This window comes from Equus asinus, chromosome 7 (assembly GCF_041296235.1).
Source record: "Equus asinus isolate D_3611 breed Donkey chromosome 7, EquAss-T2T_v2, whole genome shotgun sequence".
Lineage (NCBI taxonomy): Eukaryota > Metazoa > Chordata > Mammalia > Perissodactyla > Equidae > Equus > Equus asinus.
In genome coordinates this window covers 74,243,106-74,270,997 of record NC_091796.1, presented here as the reverse complement: position 1 = coordinate 74,270,997, position 27,892 = coordinate 74,243,106, and the positions used below count along the sequence as shown (strand labels likewise).

The window sequence follows — 27,892 nt, the reverse complement described above, 5'->3', positions numbered from 1 at the left end:
GGTCTTTCTCTCAGTAAGGAAGAAGCAAGGGACCTCAACACTGCAATTTCCTTCTCACCTCACAGCCACGGCGACAGATTCTGAGTCTCCAGGGCAGGGACGGTGTCTTTACATGCCCTCTAGAGGGTTGCCTTCACAGGTGAAGAAATAGGGAGGTGAAAAGGTAAGACAAGAAGGAACAGCATTTGCGCTTAGGGCAGGGCCCAATTTGTCTGACAAGGGAGGACCTTTCTCTTCCTGCCTGTGCCAGAGATTTGCAAGCTGACTGCGCCTCAGAGGAGCTCCACACCCTTCAACTGTCTCTGGTGGCTCAAGCAGGGAGGGAACTTGCTGGGGAGAGGAGGGCTGCAGCATGTAGGAAAGAGAGTAAGTGCTGGAAGGGAGCGTGGCTGTGGGGTGCTGGCTCTCTCCCTATGTGTCAACTCTTCCCTGATGTCGCTGACACCTTGACCTGACTCAGGGACTGGCCAGAAGAAGCCCAGGCTGTAGTCAGACTTTTTGATGAAATGGGTGTTATCAAAGACCTTAGGCGTTATCAATGCTCCAAGGGAAAGGACGGGTGGGAAGGAAGCGTCCCTGTTTATTCTCCTAGCCAAGTGATCTGGAATTCAGTTCTGGAGTCAGATTGCCCAGTTCTGCTCCTAAACTCCTTCACTGACTACCCATGAGGCTTTGAGCAAGTTACCTAACCTCTCAGTGCCTCAGTTTCTCCACCTGTCAAATGAGGGTGGTCATAGGAACTACCCCACTGGATAGTAGCAGAGATGGAATGAGAACCCACACGCACTTGGCACATAAGAAGGGCTCAAAAAGTGGTAGCTGCTGTGGTGGTTATTATCATTATTTCCAGTTAAGAACTAAGGATCTTGACATCTCAAGCTATTCCAGGTGAAGCCAAAAAGAAGAGAATCCTCAAGTCTCAGGGTAAAGACACTCACTGACACCCTCCATAAAATCAAACCCAGGTCCTCCAACGTTGGCGGTGAAGACGAAATTCTCACGGGGGTAGGGACGGGGTGCAGCTGTCCTTACCCATGGCGGCACCGGTGAGGTTAGGGGGAGGTCTCCAGGGGAGGGTGAGTCTCGGGTGACAGAGCCAAGAGATCCAGCCACCCTGCTCATGCGGAGACCCCCCTGCAGCCGGCCGACGCTGGAGGACGCAGATTTGGTTTTATTAAGGAAGCCGACACATTTCCTTCTGTCCAGTGGGCCTCTGTGCTTCATATTATTGGTTTCCAGGATGTGAAATGTCATCCTAGGCCAGAGCCTGGAAAAGAATGGGCTGGATGCCTCTTTCAAGAGCTCTAGCCAACTATTGAAGAAAGTGGAGTCTACCTTCCCTCCAGACTTAACAGTCGTGCTGTTTAGAGAGCAGCAGTAATAGCTGAGGTTATACTGTTAAGAATAACAGTAAACATTTTTTTTCCCACAATTGCAATATAAGGATCACATTGATCTTGTCTACCTAGTATTATTATTCCCATTTTACAGAACAAGAAGCTGAGGCTTAATGAATTTAAATAGCCTGCTGGGGGGCCAGCCTGGTGGCATAGTGGTTGAGTTCACAAGATCCACTCTGGTGGCCTGGGGTTTGTGGGTTCAGATCCCTGGTGCAGACCTACACATGCTCGTCAAGCCATGCTGTGTCAGTGTCCCACATACAAAATAGAGGAAGACTGGCACAGATGTTAGCTCAGCAACAATCTTCCTCAAGCAAAAAGAGGAAGATTGGCAACAGATGTTGGTTCAGGGCCAATCTTCCTCACCAACAAAGTAAAAACTATAAAAATAAGAAAATAAATAAGTAGGCTGCTGGGGTCATAAAGACAGTAGATGACTGACTCTGGATGTAAACTTGGGTCTGTTTTCTTGTTTTATTTTTTTTCTAGCTTTATTGATATATAACTGACATTGAGATATAATTGACAAATAGCATTGTGGAATTTTAAGATGAACAACATGATGATTTAATATACATATATTTTGTGAAATGATAACCACAATAAGTTAATGCATCCGTCACCTCACATAGTTACCTTGTGCATGTGTGTGTGTGCATGTCTGTGTGTGTGTGGTGAGAACATTTAAGATAGACTCTCTCAGGAAATTTCAAGTATACAATATGGTGTTGTGAACTATAGTCACCATGCTGTAGATTAGATCCATAAACTTGGGTCTGTTTGAATTCAAGTTTCCTACCCATATTCTGTCTCTTAGAGGATTCTAGATCATATCTCAATCTAAGGAGAAAAGCATATGTAAGATCTACTTCCTTTCCAACCACCTTTGGCTATTTATTTTCTCATTAAAGTTCTGGGGAAGTCTGAAGGCTCAGCTCCAAAGAAGGAACAAGTGGCTCGTTTCTGCCCCCTAGAGGATGCAGCCTGCACCACTGAAATAAAGGCAGGAAGGCCACCAGTGAAAAAGTGTGCTCAAAATCCGGGCAAAATCCAGGCAGGTCCAGGCCCGCAAGAAATAGATCTAAAAAGAACACCTTTCAGTTCATGAAAAGTTGGTGATAACAAGTTGGGGATTTTCTGGACCAGGAGTGAGAACAGAATAGCAAGGGCAGCATCCATAGTCAGACTGGAGCTCTCATTTTAACACGTGCCCCCAGATGATTCTTATGCTCAGGCAAGCTTGGAAAACATGGATGCCTATGATTCATTCATCCTACAAGGGTTTGAAGAACACCTCCCATCCATGGCCTGCTGCTGCCTCAGCATGAGGCGGACCCCCAGGGAGTCAAGTTTAGGTCCCTGTCCATGGTCAGTTACATCACCTCTCAGGGCCTTGGCTTCCTACTTTAGAAAGTGGCCCATTTCTGATGATGTGGGAGCCAGGAGACCTAGGTTATGCTTGCAGACAGGGTGTGCCTTACTCAATCTCCCAGACTCAGTTTCCCTGTCTGTTACACGAGAGGGTGAACTCCTTCCTGCTCCGAGATTCCCAAGTCTCTTTCTGTCTCTGTTGGACCCCAAGCCCCTGATGAGAGGCTACAGGGAATCGTTGGGTGACCTGTTTGGGAGGCTGGTCTCACAAGGGCTCAGACCTACCTCCTGCCACTCTGCTCTCTTGGTTCAGAGCTTTGCGCGTCCCCGTGGTTTGCATACAAAGCCACATTGTAGGAGCCCTCTTTTCACTGCTGTGTGGAATGTAAAGTGGACTTTCTGTTCACACAAGGGCCTTGGGGAAAGTAAAGTTGGGTTGGAAAAGGAAAGTTCTCTAGAAACCCAGAAATAGGGCTTCTGAGATCCTGGACTCTGGAATCAGATGGACCAGACTCCAAACCCTAGCTTTGCTAATCATTAGCTGTGTGATTTGGGGCAGGTGCTTACACATTCTACACTTGGTTTCCTCATCTGTAAAATGGGCATGAGAATAGTAGCTCTCTCACTGGGTTGTGGTGAAGATGAAATGAGACGATGCCGTGAAAAGTGCTTAGATTAATACCTGGTACATGATAGATGTTCTGGAATGTTCCCTGACTGCTACAATTGGGAGATGGCAAGGCAGTTCAAAATTGGTGTCCCACACAGAGACGTAGTATCCAAGGACTCCTTCAGGGAACTCCAGCTTGACCTCTGCAATGATCTGAAATGCCATGTGTCCCGTCACTCTTGTTTAAAAGTGTTCTAAAGAAGCCAAACCCTCCTTTCCCAGATTTCTCAAGGTCAGTCCTTAGTGGGTCCTCGGGCTCACAGTTCCACTACCAAGTCACCTGAGGGTGTGGCCATCTGGGTTTGAGGCTACGGGAAAAGAGATGCATGAGGGGCCCCGGGCAGGCCAAGGCCTCACAGACGCCCTTTCACAGGAGCCAGCCCAACCCGCAAGACTTCGGAAGGCTGAGGTGTGAGCCTGCTTGACACTTTGGTTGTTTGCAGCTGGGGAATGAATAATTACTGCCTTTTCTCTTTTAATGAGCTACTGCTTTTGACTAAAATTAAACAAAAACAAAATCCACAAAAACACCCAGGCATTTCAGGGCAGTAGCAAACAAGCATGTGGATTGGCCAGAAAGAGTGCTAAGGTCTTAAGAGCAAACTGCTTATTGACTGAAGAGAAAGGTCCCTATAAGAACTGGCATCAGCACAAAAACACGGCTTTGAGACTGCACCGTCTCGCCCCAACCCCGGGAACAGCAGCAGCTGCCTCGGCCTGTGGGGCCTATTTAGGGCTGAGGGTGGCGTAGACAGGGGCGCTGGGCTCTGGTCTCACAGTGCACAAAGGGCTCCACACTCTGTCTTTCGAGATTATCTCCAGATGCAGGATTGAAAGAAGGTGACGTTCAGGATAGAACTCAAAATCCGTGTTCCGTCACTGCCAATAGGGCACCGCGTGTAATATATTTAAAGTACGTCCTGGGATTATGTTGTAAAAGCAGTTACTTTTACTGTATTTTTCCGTGGTAACAGTATTAACCTGTTAAATGTAAACATTTAAAATATGCCGCTGTTCTCAGCAACTGTTTTTGGGGTCGGGGGAGCCATTTCTTCACATTTTAATATTCAGTACTAGGAGCCTTAAAACATGCACGTGACAGCGGGTCAGGCCCGACCTCCAGGAGGCCCTGGCCGGGACCCGGTGCAGCTCCAGGTGTGACTGTGTCTCTCCTGCAAAAGTGGTTTCACTCTTTTCCAAATTGTTTTTTTCTCAGAATCTCTTTGCTTCTCAAGAGGAAGAGATAACCTGGTAAAGGATCAGCTTTCCCTGCTCGTTCAGAGGAGCCATATCTTCGAGGACAAACCTTGAAAATGCCCCTTGTTCAACCAAACTGACAAGGGCCCCTGAGAATATTCACGTGAGGAGGGTCCCCCGTCCCTACACATGCCCTGCTGGGGTCTGAACTACAGGCATAGCACATCTCCTGGACTCATGGCAGCTCTAAGCCACGGCTCCAGATAGCTCCAACCGGTTTTCTTTCACCTCTTCTGTAAACTTCCAAAGCCTAGAATACAAGACATCAAAATTCTACCTTGAGTATTTGCCACCTGCCCCCGTCCCCATGTGATTGCGATGATGTACTTGGCCTCCATATCTAGGGCGTATTTGTGGATCTGACACACCTCGGGAAATCAGTTTTAAGAAAAAAGGGTGGAAGCCTCCCTTTCCTGTTTCCTCTCTTGAAGGTAATAAAACTGCTGGTGACGGACCATATCCAGCAGGAGTGCCGGCAGCCAGCCCACAGCCACGGATAAGGCACGGCCACACCTTTTCCACACAGAGTGCCAACATCTCACCCTGCAGGGGCCAACTATTCCTCCCAACCATAGCTAGCAGGAAAATCCAGAAAGGCCTGGAGTTGAGCCAGAGCCCCCAAATTTGCATCATTTTCAGTGATGAATTGTCCACTCAATCAATATAAATATTTTATGGCGGTATTTTTTTTTACATTGGGATGTAATTCACGTAACATAAAATTCACTACTTTAAGGTTTACAAGTCAAGGTTTTTTAGTATATTTCCTATGTTATGCAACCATTGCTACTCTCTAATTCCAAAGCATTTCCATCACGACAAAAAGAAACCCCATCAGCAGTCATTCCCTGTCACCTCCTCCTACCCCCAGCCCCTAGCAACCACTAATCTACTTTCTATCCTTCTGGATTTGCTTATTCGGGACATTTCATATAAGTGAAATCACACAATACTTGACCTTTTGTGTCCAGCTTGTTTTCCTTAGCATAACGTTTCCAAGGTTCGTGTGTGTTGTAGCACATATCAGAACTTCATTCCTCGTTATGACTGAATAATATTCCATTGCATGGATACAGCATAGCTGATTCACCCATGCATGAATTGATGGATGTTTGGCTTGTTTCCACTTTTTGTCTATTATGAATAATGCTGGTACAAACATTCACATACAAGTTTAGTGTGTGGACACATGTTTTCAATTCTCTTGGGTATATACCTCAGAGTGGAATTTCTGGGTCATATGGTAACCCGATGTTTAGCTTTTTGAGGACCTTCCAGACTATTTTTCCACTCAGTAGTTATTAACTGACACCTACGTTGCTGTTCCACCGGGAACCACCTGCACGGTGGCGGACCAGACGGGCCTGGCACCTGCCCTCATGGAGCATACAGTTCAGCAGAAGAAGGCACAAAACAGAGCATTAAAAAACAGACTTTTAAGCACACTCATACAAACGCCAAAAAGGGAAGTTCGGGCAGCTATTCAACTGTAATGCAGGGAGCCCAACCTGGGGACTGAACTGGGCGACAGGACCAGAACACAGACGCTCTTGAGACATCAAATCCAGAGCCTGCAAGACCAAAAAAGCCTCCCAAGAAACTAAAGTGAAGCAGTTCTCGTGATTCAGTTTCTGAAAGTCCTCACCATCTGGGGGCAGAGAAACTCCATACAGGGGTAGTGTCTGGAATGATTTATGGGGATGCTTAGACATGGAAATGTGGGCAGGGAACAGGTCATAACGTTTGAGGATGACAGTTCTTGACAACTCCCTTGACGTTGTCGAAGAAACTCTCACATTGGCTTCCTCCTCCTCAAGAGGGATTCGGGGCCATGCCTCTGTCAGGCCAAAGAGGATTCACTCCCTTCCTCACCTGCCCCCTGCCTTTGCAGCTTCCCTTCCCTGCAGCTGTTCCCAGCATTCGTTTAAACAAAATCAATGTCCTACTATTTAAAATGAAAGTTAACTCTTCAGCCTCTAGCAGGAAGAAGAAAAGCTCTGAAAATGTTGCCAATTAATTCCCAGTGATGTGAAAGTTTAGTTTGACCTCAGGATGTTAAAATCATCATATGTCAAGTGGTAGAATTTATAAAGTTTCATTCCTGTTGAATTAATCGAAAATACTTGTACTTTGATCAAAGCCCTGGGCTAGGTGCTGTGGGGAGGTACAAAGGAAAATAGGCATCAGTCTCTGTCCTTAAGAAAGCACCTAGTGAGAGAGAAGAGCCTGATAAAAGATAGATGCAGCACCTGAGGGTCCCATGAATGTTCCCGCCATAAGAGACAGAGTTATGTTGAGGAGGAAGAGAATTCTCTTGGCTGGGCTGAGAACTCCAGACTTCATGAAGGAAACTGGACTGAGGATGGACAGGCTCTACACAGGTTTTCAGTGAAAGAGATGGCATTCCAACAGGGCAGAGGATGGGTGCAAAGACCCTGGGGTAGGAATTTAAAAGACATAGAGAAGTTGCTGAATGAAGCTTTGTTTAAAAAGAAAACAGAGAGCTCCTCGAAGTTTCTAGTTCTTATCAAACAGTCCCAGTAAGGCCTAAGATTTGTCTTTCATCCTTAACCAAGGAAAGGCCCAAGTATTGGGGTGCAATGATCAAAAAGAACACAGTATGATCCTCCAGTTGCTCTTTCTCATGCTTCACCCTCGGTGTGGGAAACATCCTACAAGCTTAGGGTCCCTCCATGTAGATGACAGTGGACCTGTAGAAAAGGGCTCTCCTCTGGCTGATCCTGGCCGGTGCTGGTGCTGGAGAAGCAGGCTGGTGCCTCCCTGAGGTCTCTGGGGTGGACCAGACTCTCCAACCCCCCGTACATGTGGTGGTCCCACCTATCAGATGTGGCATGGGACTTTTTGCCTTCCATTTCCATTTTGTCACTGGTTGGTTCATTTCTATACTCCCCAGACCTTCTCCCTGTTTTCTCCACAGGCATCTGCAGAATGTCTCTGTTCCCTTCCTTTACAGCGCTTGTTCTCAACGCGGGTGCTACTGCCCTCCAGGAGGTGTTTCAGAAATTTTTGGGGGCTTCTTTTTGGTTGTCTCAGTGCTGCGGAGGGCACTACTGGCTCTTAACAGGGAGAGGTCAGGCAGGCCAGGAGTCCTCCTGCAATGCGCTGGAAAGTTCTGCAGGAATTGTCCTGTAGCTCATGCGATGTTTGAATGTCCCATGAGAATTTCTATGGAGAAAACAATCTATAGTGTTTTGAGCCTTGAAACCTAACTCCACTTTACACATAAACACAATGTGTTTTTTTCATAGTTTCATATGCCCAGATTTCCCACCCCACTCCCAGGAATGCAACTACCATGTAAACAGAGGGAGAATTGTACTTTGTCTTATGCCAAATTTTACAGTATTCACTATTTTGGAAAGTCACACCACCCACAGCAACTCCACTTGTGTTTTTTGAGTTTCCCACACAACACGCCTGTAGAGGCTGCACCTGCAGTGCTCACATTCAAAGCGATGCTGTGTATAGGTGCAGGACATCAGACTTCTCTGCTGGAACTTCTGGTGCAGCCACACCTGGGAAGTTATATTTTGAAAGACGTAATATTTTATTATAAATTGGTTCCCTTTTCCCTTATATTACAGTTGGGCATTTGTGACATTCTATTTTCCAAAGATGCCACACCAATAGATACCGCATTCCAGACACTCTTCTTATGACCTGACACTGACATTCTTCCACTGAGTTGGGGGGGTTCTATGTTCCTTTCCCTTGTACTTGGGTGGACCTTTGTAACTGCCTTGACCAATAGAATGTGGTAGAAGTAGTGCTGTGTGACTTCTGAAACTAGGTGTGATGGTTAATTTTAGGTGTCAACTTGGCTGGGCCACAGTGCCCAGATATTTGGTCAAACATTATTCTGGATGTTTCTGTGAGGGTGTTTTTGGATGAGATTAACATTCAAGTCTGCAGACTTTGAGTAAAGGAGATTGCCCTCCATAATGTAGGTGGGCGTCATCCAATTAGTGGAAGGATTGAACAGAACAAAAGACTGACCTCCTGCAAGTGAGGGGGAATTCTGCAGCAGATGGCCTTTGGTCTTGAACTGCAGCATTGGCTCCTCTCTGGGTCTCCAGCCTGCTGGCCCGCTTTGCAGATTTTGGACTTGCAAGACTTCATAATCACATGAACCAATTCCTAAAAATAAATCACATATATACATATACATCCTGTTGGTTCTATTTCTCTCAAGAACTCTGACTAATACACTAGGTCATAAAAGGCAATACAGCCTTCACCTTGCTCTCTTTTTCTCTGGCTACTTTCCTTTAGAAAGAAGCCACCATGTTGTGAGGAAGCACAGGCCACATGAAGAAGCCATGTGTGTATTTCCTGTCAGCAGCCCCAGAGAGGCCCCTGCTGGCAGCCAGCATCAATCACCAGACATGCGGGGGAGGCAGCCTTTGAATGACACCAGCCCCCAGCCTGCATCAACGCCTGCCATCTGAAGCTCCAGACAGCATGGAGCAGAGAATAGCCATCCTTACTGCGTTTGGTCTGAACTCCTAACCAACAGAGATCTTGAGATAACAAATGGTTAAATAATTTTGCTTCAAGACCTAGTTCAAAAATTTTTTATCTAGACGATTCGATACCTGAAAGACCAAGTTGCATAGGTCTCTAAAGAGAGTGAAGATTAAAATTGCAATGAAAGCTTTGCTATCAAATCTGTGAAAATTGAGCACACCTTCCCTAATCTAGGGACACACTCTCCTTTGGGGACTTGCTAAACAGGTGCTTTAGACGATGAGGCAGAGGAGGCCCCAAACCACATGCTCTAATGTCTGGCCTGGAGAAAAGCCACTTCCCCTCCCAGCGGCTACATACCCGGACCCTCAGGGGTCTGGCCTCCCACATGCATCTCCAATCCAGCTTGCCTACATTTAAGGGAAACTGATGGCCAGCTTTGAGGCAGAAGCAACTGGCCAAGAGTAATTGACTGCTTTCCAGAGTTTCTGAAACGAGGAGATTTAGATGGACCACCTCCAGATCCAGAGTCACGCCCTCCAGAGGCCAAGAGGAAATTCAATCAAGCCCCAGGCTGTTCAGGAAGAGACAGAAGTGAGCCCCCGCATGCCGCCACAAGGAACAGGAAACCAGACTGCGAAGCAGGGGCTCAGTGCTGGAGCTTTCCTTCAGACGTCAATGCTTGAACTTGGGAACTTGAATTCAGGCCAAAGAAAATAATTTTGACCAGTGGCTGGTCCCAAAGACAACAATGCCCATGATTACGGTGACACGTTCTCGAAGCACAGCCACTAAGCTGGAAAGCCAGTGTTTAGTACAATAAAAGTGGTTCATCCCCTTGAAACACGTGCAGGCAATAAAGACAGCTAGAGTTCGTGGAGGGCTTGGTATGTGCTAGGCACCAGGCTCAGCTCTTTACAAACAGTATCTCATCGAATTCTTAAAATACCCTCGGAAGTAGGTCTAGTGTGAGCTCCACTCTACAGGTGAGGGCACTGAGACGTGGCCTGCGATGCGAGTCAGGCGTGTTGGATTTCAAAGCGGGTAAGCGTCCTCTTACCCACTTCGCTGTCGTCCTGCGTCCAAAGGCAGAGAGACTGTTTCCCACTTAACACTTGAGTGTGTATTTCCCAAGTACAAGGACATGCTCCTACAAAACCACCATTCAACCACGACAATCAGGAAATTGTCGCTGATTCAGTAATACCATCTAATCACAGGCCCCATTCAAGATTCGCTGACTGTCTCAGTCACATCACAAGAGGTCCAGCATCCACACCGGGATCATGTTGCATTCAGTTGTCATGTCCTTTTTGTCTCTTTCATTCTAAAACAGGTGCTCAGGCTTTCCTCGTCTTTCGTGACCTTGAAATTTCTGAAGAGCACAGGTCAGTTGCATTACAGCATGCCTCTCAATTTGGGTTTGTCTGATGCTTCCTCATGATTTCTGTGTTTGGGGCAGAATACCACAAAAATGATGCTGTGCTCTTTTTAGGGCATCATATTAGGAGGTGCATGACATCAATTTGTCCATTCCTTGTAAACACAGAGGGACTTTTAACCAAAGACCTGGAGTCATATCCTGAGAAGGAAGATTACAAGAGCCTGGAATTCTGCCCCACTTGACAAACCCTTTGATACACTTTGACCAGTGGGCCAGCAGGGCAGAGGCCAGATCTGGTATACAAGGGACCAACAATATCCCTGGAAAAGTGTTAGGACACAAGCGGTTGTGTCTGCCAGGATTCCTCCTAGGGAGAGAATGTGAGCGGTTGGAGGGAATTCTTCAACAAGCCATTTGGAGAGGAGGGTGACACCCCACAAGGGCATTCTAGAATGTCTGGGAGAGCAGCACGCTGGATGCTGGGAAGAAAAAAATGAAGCTGATAGAGGAGAGGGGAGGAAAGCTTGAGGCAAGAAAAAGTGGGTGGGAGGAGACAGCATCAACCAGGGGCTCAAAGTATTTGCTTCGTGTACCTTCATAGGTGTTTTAAAAATAAGTTTATTTTTTAAAGGTTCTATTTTTCCTTTTTCTCCCCAAAGCCCCCCAGTAAATAGTTGTGTATTTTTAGTTGTGAGTCCTTCTAGTTGTGGCATGTGGAGCACCGCCTTAGCATGGCCTGATGAGCGGTGCCACGTCCGCGCCCAGGATCCAAACAGGCAAAACCCTGGGCTGCCAGAGCGGAGCGCACGAACTTAACCACTCGGCCACGGGGCCGGCCCCTTATTTTGATGTACTTCTTATTCAGTGGAGTTGGAGCCAAACAACCTGTGTTAATCCCGGGTCACTGGGCAAATTACTCAGTCTTGCTGAGACTCAGTTTTCTCCTCTGTAAAATGAAGAGAAAAATAGCTCACAGTTTTGCTCTGGGGGCTAAATGAGACAGCGGCTCGTCACATAGTCAGGCAAAGTTGATTGTGCGTCTGCCGCATGGCCCCATGGTTCCTTGTGCTGGGAAAACAGCAGAGGACAGACAGATAGGAATCCTTGGCCCCACAGAGCTGACATCTGGGGCGCAGCCTACCAGAGTGTTCTCCAAATTGTCGAGCACTGTGCACGTTTAAGGATTTACTGCTATTCAAAGGTAATAGTGAGTGTGACCTGTGTATTACGGACAGGGACCCCAAGTCACAGAGGTTGTGTAAGCAACGGTAGCTCTAAGAAGAGATGGGAGGTCACCTCCCAATTCTGTTCAGAGTCTGTTATCTGTGGAAGAAATGTGCCCATTTGAAAACCTACCATGGTGAAGAGGAGCAGAAAAGCTCTGGAAGGATGGCCACCAGACGTTCCTGGGAGGAGGATGAAGGACAGACTTTGACTCGGCCACAGCTGCTGAGTCAGGAGCAAGCTGGGCTCTGTGATTCTGGGATCTGGAGACAGCGATCCTCTCAGGGGAGGAGCTGCTCTGTGGTTCAGTCTTTGGCTCCCTCTTGCCTTTCTGACTTTCTCTGCCCTTTCTCAGATCCACGTCCTCCTCACATCCTCCCAAACCCACACAAATACATACACAGCCCGACGTTTCAGTCATTGCGATTTCCAGGCAGATTTCACAATGGAGCAGCTGCCTCCCCGTTCATTTCCTCCCCTTTCCCTTGCACTTTACAGAGACCCAATTGACACGCACAAAAAAAGTTTTTAACAGAAGCACAAACAGCAGCTCACTTTAAAAAACTGTTTTTACGCTTTCACACGGATGGTGCTGAAAGCAAAGAAGGAAGCCCCTGCACCTCCCAAAGTGGAAGCCACAGCAAAGGCATTGAAGGCCAAGAAAGCAGCGCTGAAAGGCACCCACAGCCACACAGAAAAGAGAATATCTGCACGTCACCCACCTTCCGACGGCCCAAGATTCTGAGCCTCCAAAGGAAGCCCGAATACCCCCGGAAGAGTGCCCCCAGGAGAACCAGCTTGACCACTACCTCATCATCACGTTACCCCCCCACCAAGTCAGCTGTGAAGAAGATAAAAGACAGCAACACACTGCTCACTGTGGATGTCAAGTCCCAGAAACGCTGATCGAACAGGCTGTGAAGATGCTCCATGACGTTGATGCGGCCAAGGTCCACACCCCAATCCGGCCTGACAGAGAGAAGGTATACGTGCCACTGGCCTGACTCTGATGCTCTGGATGTTGCCAACAGAGCTGGGATCCTCTGAACTGAGTCCAGCTGACCAATTCCAAATATAATTTTTTCACCATAAAAAACTATTTTTATTGTGGTAAAATATATATAACACAATATTTATCATTTTAACACTTCATAAGTGTACAATTCAGTGGCATTAAACACATTCCCAAAGTTATGTAACCATCGTCACTATCTACACCCAAAACTTTTTCATCATCTCCAACAAAAACTCTCTGTCTGTTAAATGACTCCCTCTTCTCCCGTCCCCCAGCCCCTGGTAACCTCTATTCCACTTTCTGTCTCTATGAATTGGCCTATTCTTGGTACCTCCTATGAATGGAATCATACAATATTTCCCCTTCTGTGTCTGGCTTATTGCTGGCATAATGTTTTCAAGGTCCTTCCAAGTTTTAGCATGTTTCAAAATTTCATTCCTTTTTACGTCTGAATAATATACTACTGTGTGTGTATCACATTTTATCATTCATCTGTTGATGGACGCTTGGGTTGTTTCCACATTTTGGCCATCGTGAATGATGCTGCTTTGAACACGGGTGTACCAAAGTCTGTTCGAGTCTCTGCTTTCAATTCTTTGGCGTATATGCCCAGAAGTGGCATCGCTAGGTCATATGGTAGTTCTATGGTAGTTTGAAGCAACTCACTTTTCAGGATTTTTTTAAAAATGAACATATTTATATCCTAACTTTATTCCATAAAAGGATTTGAGGTGTTTAGAAAAATATGCACAATAAAGAGAGAGAACGAGTTCAAGGAACTGGGGCAAAGGGAAAATTAGTTAGTGCTCCTTCAGGGCGGATCTGCCCTCAGAAACGAGCTCACGCCTTCCTTCCTCTTGGGACAACAGGCTGGGAGCACTTTTGAAGGCTGCTTCCTTTGCAGATGACTGCATTGCTCCCAGTTGTCGGAGCTGCTTCTCCAAACAGAACACTTCTCATGGGCTTCACTGTGCACACGAACCGTGTGGAAGCTGGCGCCACGACCTTAACCCGCACCACGTTTCTCCTGGCTTCAGACCTCTGGCTGGCTGGGTCCTTGAGGATTAGCCAGGGCAACCCTCTCAACTTCCAGGTGAGGAACGTAAGACTCAGGTTAAGTGCCCTGTGGAAAGACATAGAGTGTGTAAATAGCAGAACTGAAATTCAAACCCACGTGTCCCGACGCCAGCCCAGTTGCACCCTGGTGCACCACCGCCTCTCATTACCATAACTCTGCTTTCTTTTGCTTCAGCAGTGCAAACTCTTTTCTTTATATATTTGGGAAATCACTATATCCTCATTCTTTTTAAACTTCTCCAATAATTGTGCAGTTTCAAAATTCGGAAGGCTACAAGTATACTATTATGTGGTACGAAATGAGGTGGACATTAGCTGTGTAACATGGGAGAGAGCCACAAATCCCATTGCTGAAGCATAAGCTGTGTTACTTATTTTATAAAACTTTCCATTAGTTAGTTCCCCAAATAGGAGTGTTGCTTCCTGGTTTCCATGGTAATTTAAAAAATTTCACTGAGACATTAACAGCCAGATGAGACTGAACACGAATCCAACATACCAGAGTTTAGTGATGACCAGAGCTATAGAACTTGTGATGGGCCCAGCATCAGCTGAATGTTCACCCGGCTCTTGGTCACGCAGGCAAGGGGGACAGGTGGAAAGGCTCCTGCTCCAGCTGGGTTTCTGTTTTGACACTAATGTGAACACAGCTGCTTGGCTTTATTTGTGTTCATTGATTTTTTTTTCTGCTGATAATGTTTTTTTAACTTTATTTTTTTAGAGCAGTTTTAGATTCCACAGCAAAATTAAGAGGAAGGTACAGAGATTTCCCATAACCCCCTGCCCCCACACGTGCATAGCCTCCCTCATTATCAACATTCCTGCCCCAGAATGGTACATTTGTTACAAGTGATGAACCTACCCTAACACATCATTATCACCCAAAGTCCACGGTTTGCTTAGGGTTCACTCTGGGCGGTGTACCTTCTATGGGTGTGGGCAAATGTATAAGGACATGTATCTACCATTATAGTATCATACAGAGTATTTTCACTGCCCTAAAAACCATCTGTGTGTTCACTGATTTTCCAGACATAGTTCATCCTTCTCGAAACCAACCGCCCTCAGGGGCATTGTGACTTCCTCCCTGCTCTCCATGACTCACCTTAAGGCACACTGGCAGTTTCCAGGACTTCCTCAGTATTTTCCTAGATGTGTCTGGTGTAAATTTACAGGCTTTCCCTGGAAGAGGTCTGACAGATCCCCTCACTCAACTTTAATTCAATTCCGCAAACCCCGTAGACGTGGTGGAGACAGTGGTTGCACACTCTAGAACGAGACTGCCCTGTTCCAAATCCCAGCTCTTGTTTTGTGCTCTCCAGCTAGTTACCCAACCCCTTTGTGCCTTATTTTCTCATCCGGCAAACAGACATGATAATAATATAACCTACTTCATTGGGTTACTATGAGAATTGAGTTAATATATGTATGGGCCCTGGAGAACACATTGTAAGGGTTCAATAAATTACTGACAAAACTCTTGCCTACCCTAAGGCAGGCACTGCCAGGCTTTGAGGATATAGTGATGAATAAAACACAGATCTGGGGCTGGCCCCGTGGCATAGTGGTTAAGTTTGCATACTCCACTTTGGTGGCCCAGGGTTTGGGAGTTCAGATCCTGGGTGCAGACCTACATACCATTCATCAAGTCACGCTGTGGTGGCGTCCCACATAAAATGGGGGAAGATTGGCATAGATGTTAGCTCACTGACAATCTTCCTCAGGCAAAAACAGGAAGATTGGCCACAGATGTTAGCTCAGGGCTGATCTTCCTCACCAAAAAAAGAACAAAAAAACAAAGAAACCACCACAGATCCTGCTTTCAAGAGGCTTATTCCGAGGACAACACAAAAACTACATACACAGAAAAGTAGCAACGTTACCTGTCCTTATCATGCACATTTTTAAACAAGATAGTACCATGTCATGTTTGTGTTCCATTACCTTGTTGCTGTGTATTATCACTGAATACCAGCATTTTCATTTTGAATTTCCTATTTGTTAAATGCTGCTATCTATTAATTCACCAACACTTATTGAGTACCTACTAGATTCTAGGCTCTTAGGCCATAAATCTGATACAGGCACAAAATGTGAGCATACCATTCTTCCCAGCCTCCCCTCATCCCCACTCCCGGTGCCCTGCTCGAGCGTCTGTGGCTGCCTACCTGGTTCCTGGGGCGTCAAGGCAAAGAAGAGAGTTGAGAATCGACAGAGGTTGACAATCTACATAACTGAGGTGGGGAGGGGTGACAGGAGAGATGCGAAGATTTGAGTAAGTTTGGAAGAGAGATTTTGGAGAGCACTTGAGTGATGAGTGGGACTTGGGGAAATAGACGAGTGCAGAGGAACTTTAGAACTTTTGCTGGGCACGCTGCAATGTAATTGCTCCTTCTGGAGACTTCAGTATAGACTCTAGTTGCTTTTCAGTGCTTTTGGATGTGAAACAGGTGCTTCTTTTGAATATGGTACCATGCTGAGACTGGCTGTAGCAGTCCGCTTCCAAGAAGGCCACAACGAGCCTTGCCTCCTGGTGCCATCCCCCCACACTGCATAGCGATGAACTGTGTAACAGTGGAATATTGCAGAAAGGAAAGAGTGGAACATCTGAGGCTATATCCTAAAAGACACTGCAGCTTCCACCTTGCTCTGTTGGACGACTTGCTCTCAGGGAAGTCTGCGGCCGTGTTGTGAAGATACTAGAGCAGTCCTGTGGAGGAGTCCACGTGGGCAAGAACCAAGGCCCCCACCAACAGCCAACGTAATTTTCCAGCCATATGAGTGAGCTTTCTTAGAAGTGGATCCTCTGGCCCCAGTCAAGAAGTGGGTCCTACACAACCCTGGCCAACAGCTTGCTGCGACCTCACTGGTGATTCTCAACCCAGAACCACTCAGCTAAGCCACTCCCAAATTACTGAGCTGTGTGAGATAATAAACATTTACTGTTATTTTAGAATCTCTGAGTCTTAGAGTAATTCGTTGTGCAGCAATGGATAACTCAAACAATGGCTATAAGGTGGCCCAGCTTTACTAAGGTCACCCAGATGTAACCTGAGTTTCCCAGGCCACCTCAGCCCATGAATACAAAAGGGGACACAGGGAGAGTAATATGTGCATTTCATTGCTCTTGCCGTTCCTGCTGAAGCAAGACCTGGAATCTTCTGTAAATTAACCATTCCCTCCCCCATAGGAAAATAGAAGCATGTTTGTGAATTGGGAGAAGAGGAATAGGTCTCACGCAGGTATGACTCTCCCTGGGTGCTGTTTTGCTGTCTCTCCTTGGCTACTGCTAATGGTTTTCGAGATATCACTGTTTCCTGCCAGGCACCACTGTTGCCACCAGGGGTCAGTGCTCCTGGCCAAGCACCAAAGTCTCCCACCGGGCGCTGGTATTGCCTCTGAAGAACTCACTGGACCAAAGCTGGGAGCTGCTCTGTGAAGAAGTGGCAAAAAGATGCTTCTCTCCTCTCCAGTGTGCTGCCCTCGCCCTCCAGTTTTACGGCGATTTTACTGAAATAATTCATTTTCACTCACAGCCTCTTTCTTTAGTTCTCATACTTGTGTCCATGGGTTGGGTGGGGACGGAACCGAGTGACCTTATGTTGTTATCAGGATTCACTATCCTTCGGCGATGAGACTGTTACTGAGCCAGGTTCAACATGGCTATAGGCAGCTCGTGGCTCACATCATGCCAGTCTGGCAACACTACAGAAGAGAACTTCCTGCTTTAGAAGACAGAACACCCAGGAAGGGCTCTGAGTGGCTGGGCCTGAGTTTCAGGCCCATCCCTTGGGCTGTAGTGAGAGGAAGGCAGGGGACTGTGATAGGTGCCTCACCAAGACCACATGGAGCTCCTCAAAGGAAGGAGGCACGGCCTACCCTCAGAGCAGAGGGGCTGGGGGGTGGCGGGGGATGGTAGAGGATCAAAACAACAGCTTGCACTGCCGTCCAGTTTCCAGACCTGCCTAGGCATCCCAGTCTGACCTCCAGCAGGGGACCCAGCCATTCAAGGTCATGGTCCCTGCCTCTGGGCAAGGAGCTTTCTGTCTCCAGAGTGCGGTTCATCTGCACCACTTTCTTTGACTGTGTGCTCCTTCCTCAGAATTTGGTTCAAGGGTCAGTCTCGTGGCTTTTGCACCTTATTTGTCATCTTCCTTCTAACCTTCCCGGAACATTCCCCTTGTGTTGCCTGCCTCTCCCTGCATCCTGATGCCTGCCCTTACTCTCCCAAAGTCACTCCCACATAACTGACTAAGAAAGTACGCAAGGATTCACAACCTCAAGCCTCTTGCCCAGCTTTGTGGGTCTAGCTGTGAGAATTTTAGGACAAGACACTCTGGGGTCCGGGTGTTATAACTTTACATGATGCAGGTATAGCAGCCTCTCTCCTGCCTATCTCATCCCTTGTAACTTTGAGGTGAGCAATCAGAAAATTGCTCTTCTGGTATTCAGGAGAATCTTCTCTGCTGACAGCAGCCCCATGGGTCCATCTGCTGCTGCCCATAACCTCTGATGCCTGGGTCTGGGAACTACCCTATCCTTGCGGGCTGTGGCACTTCGCCAGTGTCCCGGCAGGACACCTGATGGTGTCACCTGCGTGCAAACCGCCTTGCTGTCTTCCTCGGGCTGCCAAGGAGATGTGCATCCATCTTCTGTGGATGGTCAGGTGGTTCTGAGAAGAACAGTACACCATGGGAGGAGCAGAGGTTCTAACTATACAATGTTGGCACCTTCTCAAACAACACAAGGGAAAAGTGTGGCGGCATCAGTTTCCCGGAGCTGTGAGAACAAAGCACCACCAACTGGGTGGCTTAGAACAACAGATATTTGTTGTGTCCCAGTGCTGGAGGCTGCAAGCCGAAGCCAAGGTGTCTGCAGGCCCAGCCCCTGAAGGCTGTAGGGAAGGCTGTCTTCCTGCTTCTTGGCCGCAGCAGCATAACTACAGCTGTCACGTGCTGTTCTTGTGTACGTGTCTCAAGCTTCCCCTTTTGATAAGACACCAGTCATATTGGATTAGGGCCCACTCTAATGACCTTACCTTATCTTGATTACCTCTGTAAAGGCCCCGTGTCCCAGTAAGGTCATATTCTGAGGTGCTGGGGGTTAGGACTCCAACATGTCATTGAGTGGGGGCACAATTCGACCCATAACAGTTGCAGACCTAGGCCTTCAAAGGAAGGTCATCCTGTGGGGTGGCTTTCTCAACTTCTCTTTCTGTTCCCCGATTTCCCCTTTCCAGGCAGCTGCCTTTTGCACATGCCCTGATCCAGGGCTCCTTATCCTCCCCTCAGGAAACTCTGCCACTGCCCATAGGAGGAGGCCTCTTCTGGGTTCTTGCCGCCTGCTAGTGAAGGCTGCTCAGCTAAGCCATTGTGACTCTAGAGGGACAGGTGGCCGCACAGTGGGGGATCCCACTTCAGTTCAGTCTCCTCACCAGCCAGAGGTGTGACAGATCTGCTCACCACTTTTCCCAAAAAAACTACCAAATCACTCCAAAACAAGCATTGGCTTTTCTTGGCAACCATATAGCCTAGTCTCCTTTAAGGAGAAGACCCCCTCCCGGATGGTCTATTTGTTTGATGCAGAGTTGTCACTCCTCCTCTCCAGTTCCAGGCAACCCACCATCGAGGGTCAGTGCCCTACCTCATCCCCTCCTGCTTGGCCTTTCCTCTTCCTCAAACGGCCTCTCCCTTCCCTGCCTCCTCCCCAAAGGCATTCCCTCAAGGGTTCGCTGTAGGTCCTTGAAGAGGCTTGGGTCCTTGTCCCATAGGTAGGGGTGTTTTGATTTGTTTTGTACTTTTAATTTTTATAAACGGTGTGTCACTGTCAATAGCATTGTTTCTTACTTTGATTACTCTACTGGCGTTCCTCACGTTAATACTATTTTATTCTAACCCTTGTGCAACATAAGTTCAGACATGGTTGAGTTAAGGAGCACTGGACCCTTCCTGGGGCTGGCTTACATTACGAGAGCCTTACAGATAGCTGTAACTGACGCTCTCCTCGCCATCCTGGAGGGGCAATCCCGGGTCTGAATAGACTGATTTCTCATTCCGCATCTCTCCACACACCTCCCACGGAAAGGGCAATGGAGGTTCCCCATGTCACCACACATAGCCGAGACACAAAAATGCACTGGGGTCATGTTAAATGATGCAGTGAGGATGCAACCAGCCGCATCCAGACTGCGGTGATCCTATACGATGAATGATCTGGTTTCTTCAACAGATACATGTCACCAAAAGAAGGCAGTGAGGGGGAGGGAGGGAGGTAAGGGAGAAAAAACAATGGATTAAGAGACACTTCAGAGACATATTAACCAAAGGCAATGTGTGAACCTGTTTAGATCATGATGTGAAAGAGACAACTAACTGTAAAAAGACAGTTTTTTAAGTAATAGGGAAATTGTAAACACAGATTGGGTATTAGATGAGACTGAGGAGTTATTAATTTTGCTAGATATAATAATTCTATTATAGATATGGCTTTAATAAAGCTCTTATTGTTACCACACAAAATTAAGGTTCTCTGCCCGATGCACATAAACAAGCCAATTAATTATGGCATCAACCTTTGGGGGAGAAATCAGCTTTATTCTGCGAGATCAATCTGCAGGGAGACAGGGGGCGTGGGCCCTCAGATCTTTCTCCCCGATTCAGGACTTGGGGGGATATTTAAGAGGTTAGAGAGAACAGGCTGGCACAGGGAAACACTGGGGGGACAGGTTTTGATTGGTGGGCTTCAAGCATGTATGGTGAGGTTTTAAATATTTATGACAGTGTGGGGAAGGAACTTTAACACCAGATCTTCCTGAATGAGGGGCCACTCACTTCTGAGAAGAGTCTGACTTTCAAGTTCCAGTCATATCCTGGTCCTTGGGTTCCATGGGAAGGAGGATCTTTGGTTCTGAAGTCGTTTCAGGTCACGATTTCTTCTTTTGCACATGCCCTGGCTATGTGACTTTGCACACTTTCTGAAAGGCAATTCTTAATCACTCTGGTGGTAAGAGACGAGGTCAGTTGCACTGGTCCTGGAGGCCCACAGTTACATTATCTGCTAGAGACTCATATTGAAACATTTATGAGTGAAATGGTATGATGCCCAGTATAAGCTTTTTCTCTAAAAGTTCACATAGAAATATTTTAGGCTTCCTGGGCTATACAATGTCTGTCCAACTACTCAGCCTTGCTGGTGTGATGTGAAAGCAGGTGTGGATAATACATAAAGGAATAGTTGCAGCTGTGTTCCAATAAAACTTTATTTACAAAAACAGGAGGCAAGCTGGATTTGGCCCAGTGGGTGCTAGTTTGCCAATTCCCAGTTCTAGAGCAAAAAAAAGGAGAGGAGCAGATAGGTAAAAAAGATTGACAAAATGTTAATAGTTGTTGAAGTTGGATGATGGGTACGTGGTGGTTCACTACACTATTTTCTCTATTTTTGTGTATGTTTGAATATTTCCATAATAAAAAAAATTCAAGTGTACCGAAGAAATCTTTTTGCACCGAGAGAGAACTATTTGCCTGTGACCTCTCTCCTTATCTCCCTCACTCCCTTTACTTTTGCCTGCCTTTTTCTCAGATCTGTTTCACACACCCACTCACACACACTTACATGTAGCTATATTTTAATCAAAGTGAACTTCCTAAACAGTCTGTCCCGCTGAGGAATGCAGCAGAATTCTGCGGCAAATCCTTATGGCGGGGGCCCATGTTCTTTCCCAGGAGACTCACAGGCCCGCTTCCTTTCAGAGCTTTATACCCTTGTAAACACTTTCCCTAAAATGGACATCCCAGGGCCCAGGGCTGAAGCAGACCACCCTTAGGGAAGCATTGTTGTTTTCTTATTTCTCAGCAGGAAACAGGAATGTCCCAGGGAGGATTAGAAAATTACCAGACAGCCCTCGAGAAGGGCTGGGAACGTCCAACTGGAAGTTGGAATTTGGTCAGAACATCTGGAAATTCAAAGGAAGAAATGTTAAGCTATTCATCAGGCTCTATAAATTCTCCTAAAAGTAGACAATTATGAAACAGAGAGGGACAACAGAGCATGTTGTCAGAGGAAAGGAATTACATACATCTCACTTGAAACTGCCCTGAATGTGTAAGCTGAGCAGATCTGTCATTTCAAATTGTGGGTCACAGATCTACAGAGGAAAGAATAGTCATGGACCCTTCTTTTCCCAGATCCTTCAGCAGATGACAGGGGCACCTGCAGAAACTGGCCCCAACCTCTCTTCCACCTGCAGGAACGCCATGCTCTCCATTTGTCCTCCATCGGCATCAGGCCCCAAACCACTGCGTCTACCTGGAAGAATTTCTCCTGTAACTTACCCAAGCCCCATTCTCCATTTGACTTCCAGCTTTTGTATATGGGAAAAGGCCTTTCCTGACAACACCAGCTCCTGGTGGCCTCTCCTTCTTATGAGCTTCTCCAGCACATTCTGACGGTACCACCTGTTCTCACTTAACTATACATTGCCCTGTTTACCACTGAGGGTAAGAAATGATGGCTGCTGAAACAGATTAAACCCAGATTTTGTGACTTAACACAAAAAGTCATTTTCACTGACGTCACAGCACAAAGGGGGTGTTCCTGGCCACATGATCATTCAGGGTCCCCCAAGCTCTATTTTGCTGCTCAAACCTCTTCTAGATCCTCGGAGTCTTTATCATTTTAGTTGGCAGGTGAGGAAAGAGAGCATAGGGAAGGTACACACACTTGTTTGATACAATATTACGTCTGTGAGATTCATCTATATTGTAGCTTGAAGCAGCGATTAATTCTCTTTCATTGCTGTATAATACTCCATTGCATGAATATACCACAGTTTATCCATTCTACTGCTGGCAGGCATTTGGATTGTCTTCAGTTTGGACTATTATCAGTAAAGCTATTATGAATGTGTCTTTTGATGCACATATCTATAAATTTCTGTTGTGTATGTACCGAGCAGTAGAATTGCTGGGTCACAGAGCGTGCATACATAAAACTTTAGTAGATGTTGCCAAATAGTTTTCCAAAGTAGTTCTGCAAATTTACATGCCCAACTTTAGCATTGCATGAGGCTGCCAGTTGCTCCATATCCTTGCTAGCACTTGGTATTGTCTGTCTTTCTCATGTAGCCATTCTGGTGTGAGTGCTGTGGTATCTTATTGTGTTTTTAATTTGCATTTTCCTAATGACTCATGTTATTGAGCACCTTTTTAAAGCCTCGTTGGACACTTTAGTATTCTTTTTTGAGAATTTCCTGTTTAAATCTTTGGCTGATTTTTCTTTTAGATAGTCTCTCTTTTTCTTATTGAGTTGAAGAAGTTCTTTATATATTCTGGATATGAATTCTTTGTCAATTATATGGATTGCAATTATATTTTCACACTCTGTGGCTTGCCTTTTCACTCCCTTCATTTTTTTTAAATAAACAAAAGTTTTAAATTTTAATGAAATAGCGGGTATCAATCTTTTCTTTTATGAGTAGTATGTTTTGAGTCCTGTTAAAGAAATCTTTGCCTATCCCAAGGTCATGAAGATGTTCTGTGTTTCCTCTGTTATCTTTTGAAAGCTTTGCTGTTTTACCTTTCACATTTTGGTCTATGATTTCTCTGTAATTTATTTATGTCTTTGGCATGATGTAGGGGTCAGGGTGTTTCCCATTTGAATATTCAATGGGTTGGCACCATTTACTGAAAAGATCTTCCTTTCTCCGCTGTGTGGCACTGTACCTTTGCTGCAAATCAGGTTGATTATATATGTGTGGGTTGAGTTGGGGAACTCTATTTTACTATTTTGGCCCATTTGTCTATCCTTTCACTGATACCACATAGTTTTAATTATAGTAGCTTGAAAATCAGTGATTTACATCCTCTACTTTGTTTTTCCTCAAGATTGTTTTCTGTTCTTGACACTTTGCATTTCACAATTTCCTTGTCGGTTTTTACACACAAAAACTCATGTGGGGATTTTGTTTGGGATTGAACTGAATCCCCTAAATAAAATTGGGGAGATTTATCAGATTTACAGTATTCTTTCAATCTATGAACAAGATATGTAACTCCTTTTTTCCCCTGCTTCTTTAATTTCTCTTGGTAGTGTTTTATAGTTTTCTGATAGAGGTCTTGCACATCTTTTATTATATTTATTCCTGGGGGTTCGTTTTTGGTGTTATCGATAATGGAACTGTTTTTTGAAATTTCACTTTCAAATTATTTGTTGCTAGTGTAAAGAAATACAATTGATTTTTGTATACTGACCTTGTACCCAGTGATGTTGACTCGTTTCTAACTAGTGAGTGGCCTCTCCCACTCACACTTCATTGGCCAGAACTCAGTCGCACAGCCACACCTAAATGCAGCCAAGGTGGGGAAACTGAGTCTTTCCGGGGGTCTGGGAAGAAAAGGAAAGGAGTTTTAGGGAACACAGCAGATTCTTCCACTCTGCATTGAGATATAACGTCCCTGGGGTTACTCTGTCACTGTACTATGCTGCAAGGAGCTCTAAAGCTCTCCAAGTCTTAGCAGTGTTTAGCTAATTTATAACTTGAGGAGTCCTTCAGAATGTTCTAGTTGGAAAAAGACTACATTAACAGTTACTCTCTGTTACTTTGGATAATCATATGGCCCCAAGGGGATCGTAGATCACATGCAAAATGTTGCCTTGAAATCGCATGGTGGAATCCTGCTCCACAGTTTTCCAAATTATGCTTATGTTTCTATGGTTTTAGATTGGCTTAGAAATCAAGCACATGCCACCCACCTCCTAATGAACTTGCAGACTGTACTCCCACCCACCCCTCATTTTTATTGTAACTACCCAAAGCTGAAGTTACACATCAGCAAGTTGCTCTATTTTTTTTTTCCCCTGAGGAAGATTCCCCCTGAGCTAACATCTGTTGCCAATCTTCCTCTTTTTTTGCTTAAGGAAGACCAGCCCTGAGCTAACATCTGTGTCAGTCCTCCTTCACTTTACATGCGGGTCATCACCACAGCATGGCTGACGAGTGGTTTGGGTCCATGCCCAGGATCTGAACCCATGAACCTGGACCACTGAATTGGAGCACATTGAACTTAACCGCTACACCATGCGGCCAGCCCCAACAAGTTGCTTCATATTTTGAAGGACTGGTTCAAACTTTTTGCTCTCATAATGTTGTGATCTCACATTTTGTCTAATTGCTGTGACCAAACACAAATGACTTACTTTCTCAATTAATCTAATTTGCTCATGAACTGACACAATGCCTAAGCCCACAACGCAGTCACTGAACTCTGACGGCCCATGTTGGGCACTGCTGAGTCCTGGCTGGCTGAATTTGAGGGTGGTCTTTAGTCTGTCAGCAATGAATACAAGACAGTTAACTGCTTTTGCAGGAATCAGAAGTGCCCTTGTTTTATATTTCCACAGAACACAATTTCATTGGTTCTGAGTACACATCTGATAATGTTTAGGTCAACGGATTCCAAAGCTGGGATGCTCCAAACATAATGTCTCCCCCGAGACCACAGCTGGAAAGCCAGGCACAAAACTACTGCATGTTTTGTGCAGATTATTCCTCTGCGAACAAAAGAGAAATGAGTGTGAATGGAGTGCTGCCTGTTCTCACACAGGCCAGAAGAGTGTTTGATGACGTCTGTCACGGTCTGAGGCTCAGGAACAGTCCTGCAAGGCTTTGAACCTCCAAAGAGCAATCATAGGCCTGAGTTTCCCTTCCAGAGGAGCTGCATCTGGTGACACTTCACGCCCCCACCCCAAGTCTAGCACAGAGAGGGAGGGTAGGAAGCGTGTGTGGAATGAAGAATGGGCTCAGGAGGTCATCTCCCAGCTCTAGTGAACTTTATTTGCACTTCCTCTCCACTTCTCTCTCCCCACTCCTCTGTTCTCTATCACTCCCTTAGCAAATGTTTAGCTGTTCCCTAAGGCAGCTGTCTCACCTCTCACGGCCCCTCCCCGGTGCTCCACCCCCACCTCCAGCACAGAGGCTTTTCCCTTAGATGGCCTTTTTCTTTTTTCATTTTGTTTTGATTCAATGTATTTCTAAGATTTTTTTCCCCATGTGCTGCTGAATCATATCTGGGCTTCAATCAGTGGCTTAGATTAAAATTCTAAGGCCAGAAATAGGTGATGGAGGTGCCAAAGTCAAAGTGGGCTCCAAAAGCCCGCCCAAAAATCCTCATAGCCTTTCTCCTCCCCCATGGTGTCCACTGCAGCTCTTCTGGGCACATTCTGGTCAGAATTGTTGGTGTGCATGTGTGTTGGGGAGTGTGTTTTGTTTTTTTCAGGAAAACCAAGATGGCGCAGTAGGGTAACCTCGGAACAACAGAGGGTAGGGCTGGGACAGAGGATTCCTATGATCTACGTCTCACTTAGGACTGGACCCCAACGGAAGAGCACAAAGAGGATTCTCTAAAAAACATTCTTGGAAGAAGTATTGGGTTAATAATGGGTTAACATGTTACCACTTTTCTAAGTTTCATAGAATTTTAGAACCAAATTAAGCATAAGAGCCACCATTTATTGAGCATTTACTAAGTGCTGGATTTTTTAATCCTTATAACAACCCTATAGTGTAGATATGGAACAGAGGCTCCCCTCATGTGTCATAGGTGGTAAGGGGGAAGCTAGGCAAAAGGACAGTTTTGCTCATATAATCCAACGCTATTTTGTTTGTTTTCATTTCTATGGAGGTAATATAATTGTAGGACAAATTAAATCATTTCAGAAGGCAAGTATTAGAATTTTAATTTAATACATTTCTCTTAAAGGTTAAGAACAAGGTCGAATTGATTATCTCTATTTTCTGATCGGTTGAGTAATTCCTCCCTGGGGCCACTGGGAAAGGCAGTCACAGCTCTTGGATGCTGTGCGCCCCTGCTTTGGTGGCCCAGTTTGCGGACACACAGGTTGCTGGGAAAGTGGGCCTCGGTTTGACTAGCAGGGTCTGCTGACAGTCTCCAAATGCCCAGCAGGTGGCAGTGTTTCCCACACGGGGAGAGCCCATCAGGGTCTGCCTGGAGACCCCTGGAGGAGACAAATTTGTAGGGGCAGAAAGACCATAACACCTTCCTGTATTAAACTTGTTAAAAATTTTTGCTTTTCCTACATTTTATTTTTGAAGCATTTTAGTAAACATAAGCAAGGTAGGCTTTCGTGAAAATGGCAGAAGTGAGAGCTGCTGCCTCCCTTCTCCCCATGTCACCAGTTGCCCTTGACTCCCAAGCCCGTCGCTGTGATGCCCCCCACAGATCTGTCCTTCCACTAACACCCAGGGAAGATTCTTCCCAATCCTCGACTTCACGCACCTGTCCCACCACCCCATCACCTACCTGCCAGTTTGCTGCCCCACTTCCTTGAAAGCAAGCTGTGTGCGAAGCTGGTGAGCCAGGTGCAACCGTCCAGCTGTCATTCTCAGCTGCGATTCTCCCGGGAGAGCCAAGCGCACTTTGGAGGAGATCGTGAAGGAGGCTGGCTGAGAAAAATCGTGGTCCCCAAGGAGTAACTAAAGGTGGCGGCTGTTTGCTGTGAGGAAGACACGTCAGGACTGATGGAGGCTTTGCCACGTTGTGCCTGCGTGTCCAACAGGCAGCAACACAAGTTCACCTACGGCAACAGTGAGCGTGTCTGCCCTCCCAGCCACAGCCTTCGTGTAAATATTTCTTTCTACCATCTGTCACACAGCCTGAGTCTCACTGTTGGAGGTACACTTCCTTTGAGTTTTAAAATGGCCAAGCTTTCAAGAGTTTCCTACTTAAAATGTGAATGTAGTGGGAGGGGCATCAAACTGGGGTATAAATAATACAGAAGTGAGGAGGGGCTGGTGCAGGGAAATTGGTGAGGTGACAGTATAGATAAACATGGTAGGAAACTCTGGCAATTTTCCTAATGACAATGTAAAATTTTTATATGCAGAAATTGAATTAATTTTAAAGTGAATTAGAAAGCTAAACAGTCCTAGAAATTTTGCTTTTAAATAACAGGCCACTTTATTTTTTATTTTATTTTTTTAATTTTTTCCT

General features: G+C 46.0%; 1 long non-coding RNA gene and 1 pseudogene across 1 annotated transcript; one reads left to right on the top strand and one right to left on the bottom strand.

The window, feature by feature from the left end:
- The first annotated feature begins 12,380 nt into the window (after positions 1 to 12,380).
- LOC139045699 (large ribosomal subunit protein uL23-like) lies at positions 12,381 to 13,928 on the top strand (annotated as a pseudogene).
- Positions 13,929 to 13,940: 12 nt separating this feature from the next.
- LOC123287120 (uncharacterized) lies at positions 13,941 to 27,595 on the bottom strand. Its single transcript, XR_011504624.1, has 3 exons — positions 27,203 to 27,595; positions 24,134 to 24,266; positions 13,941 to 20,859 (listed from the first exon to the last, which is right to left on the bottom strand). It is a non-coding gene; the product is annotated as an uncharacterized lncRNA (long non-coding RNA).
- Between the last annotated feature and the right edge of the window lie 297 nt (positions 27,596 to 27,892).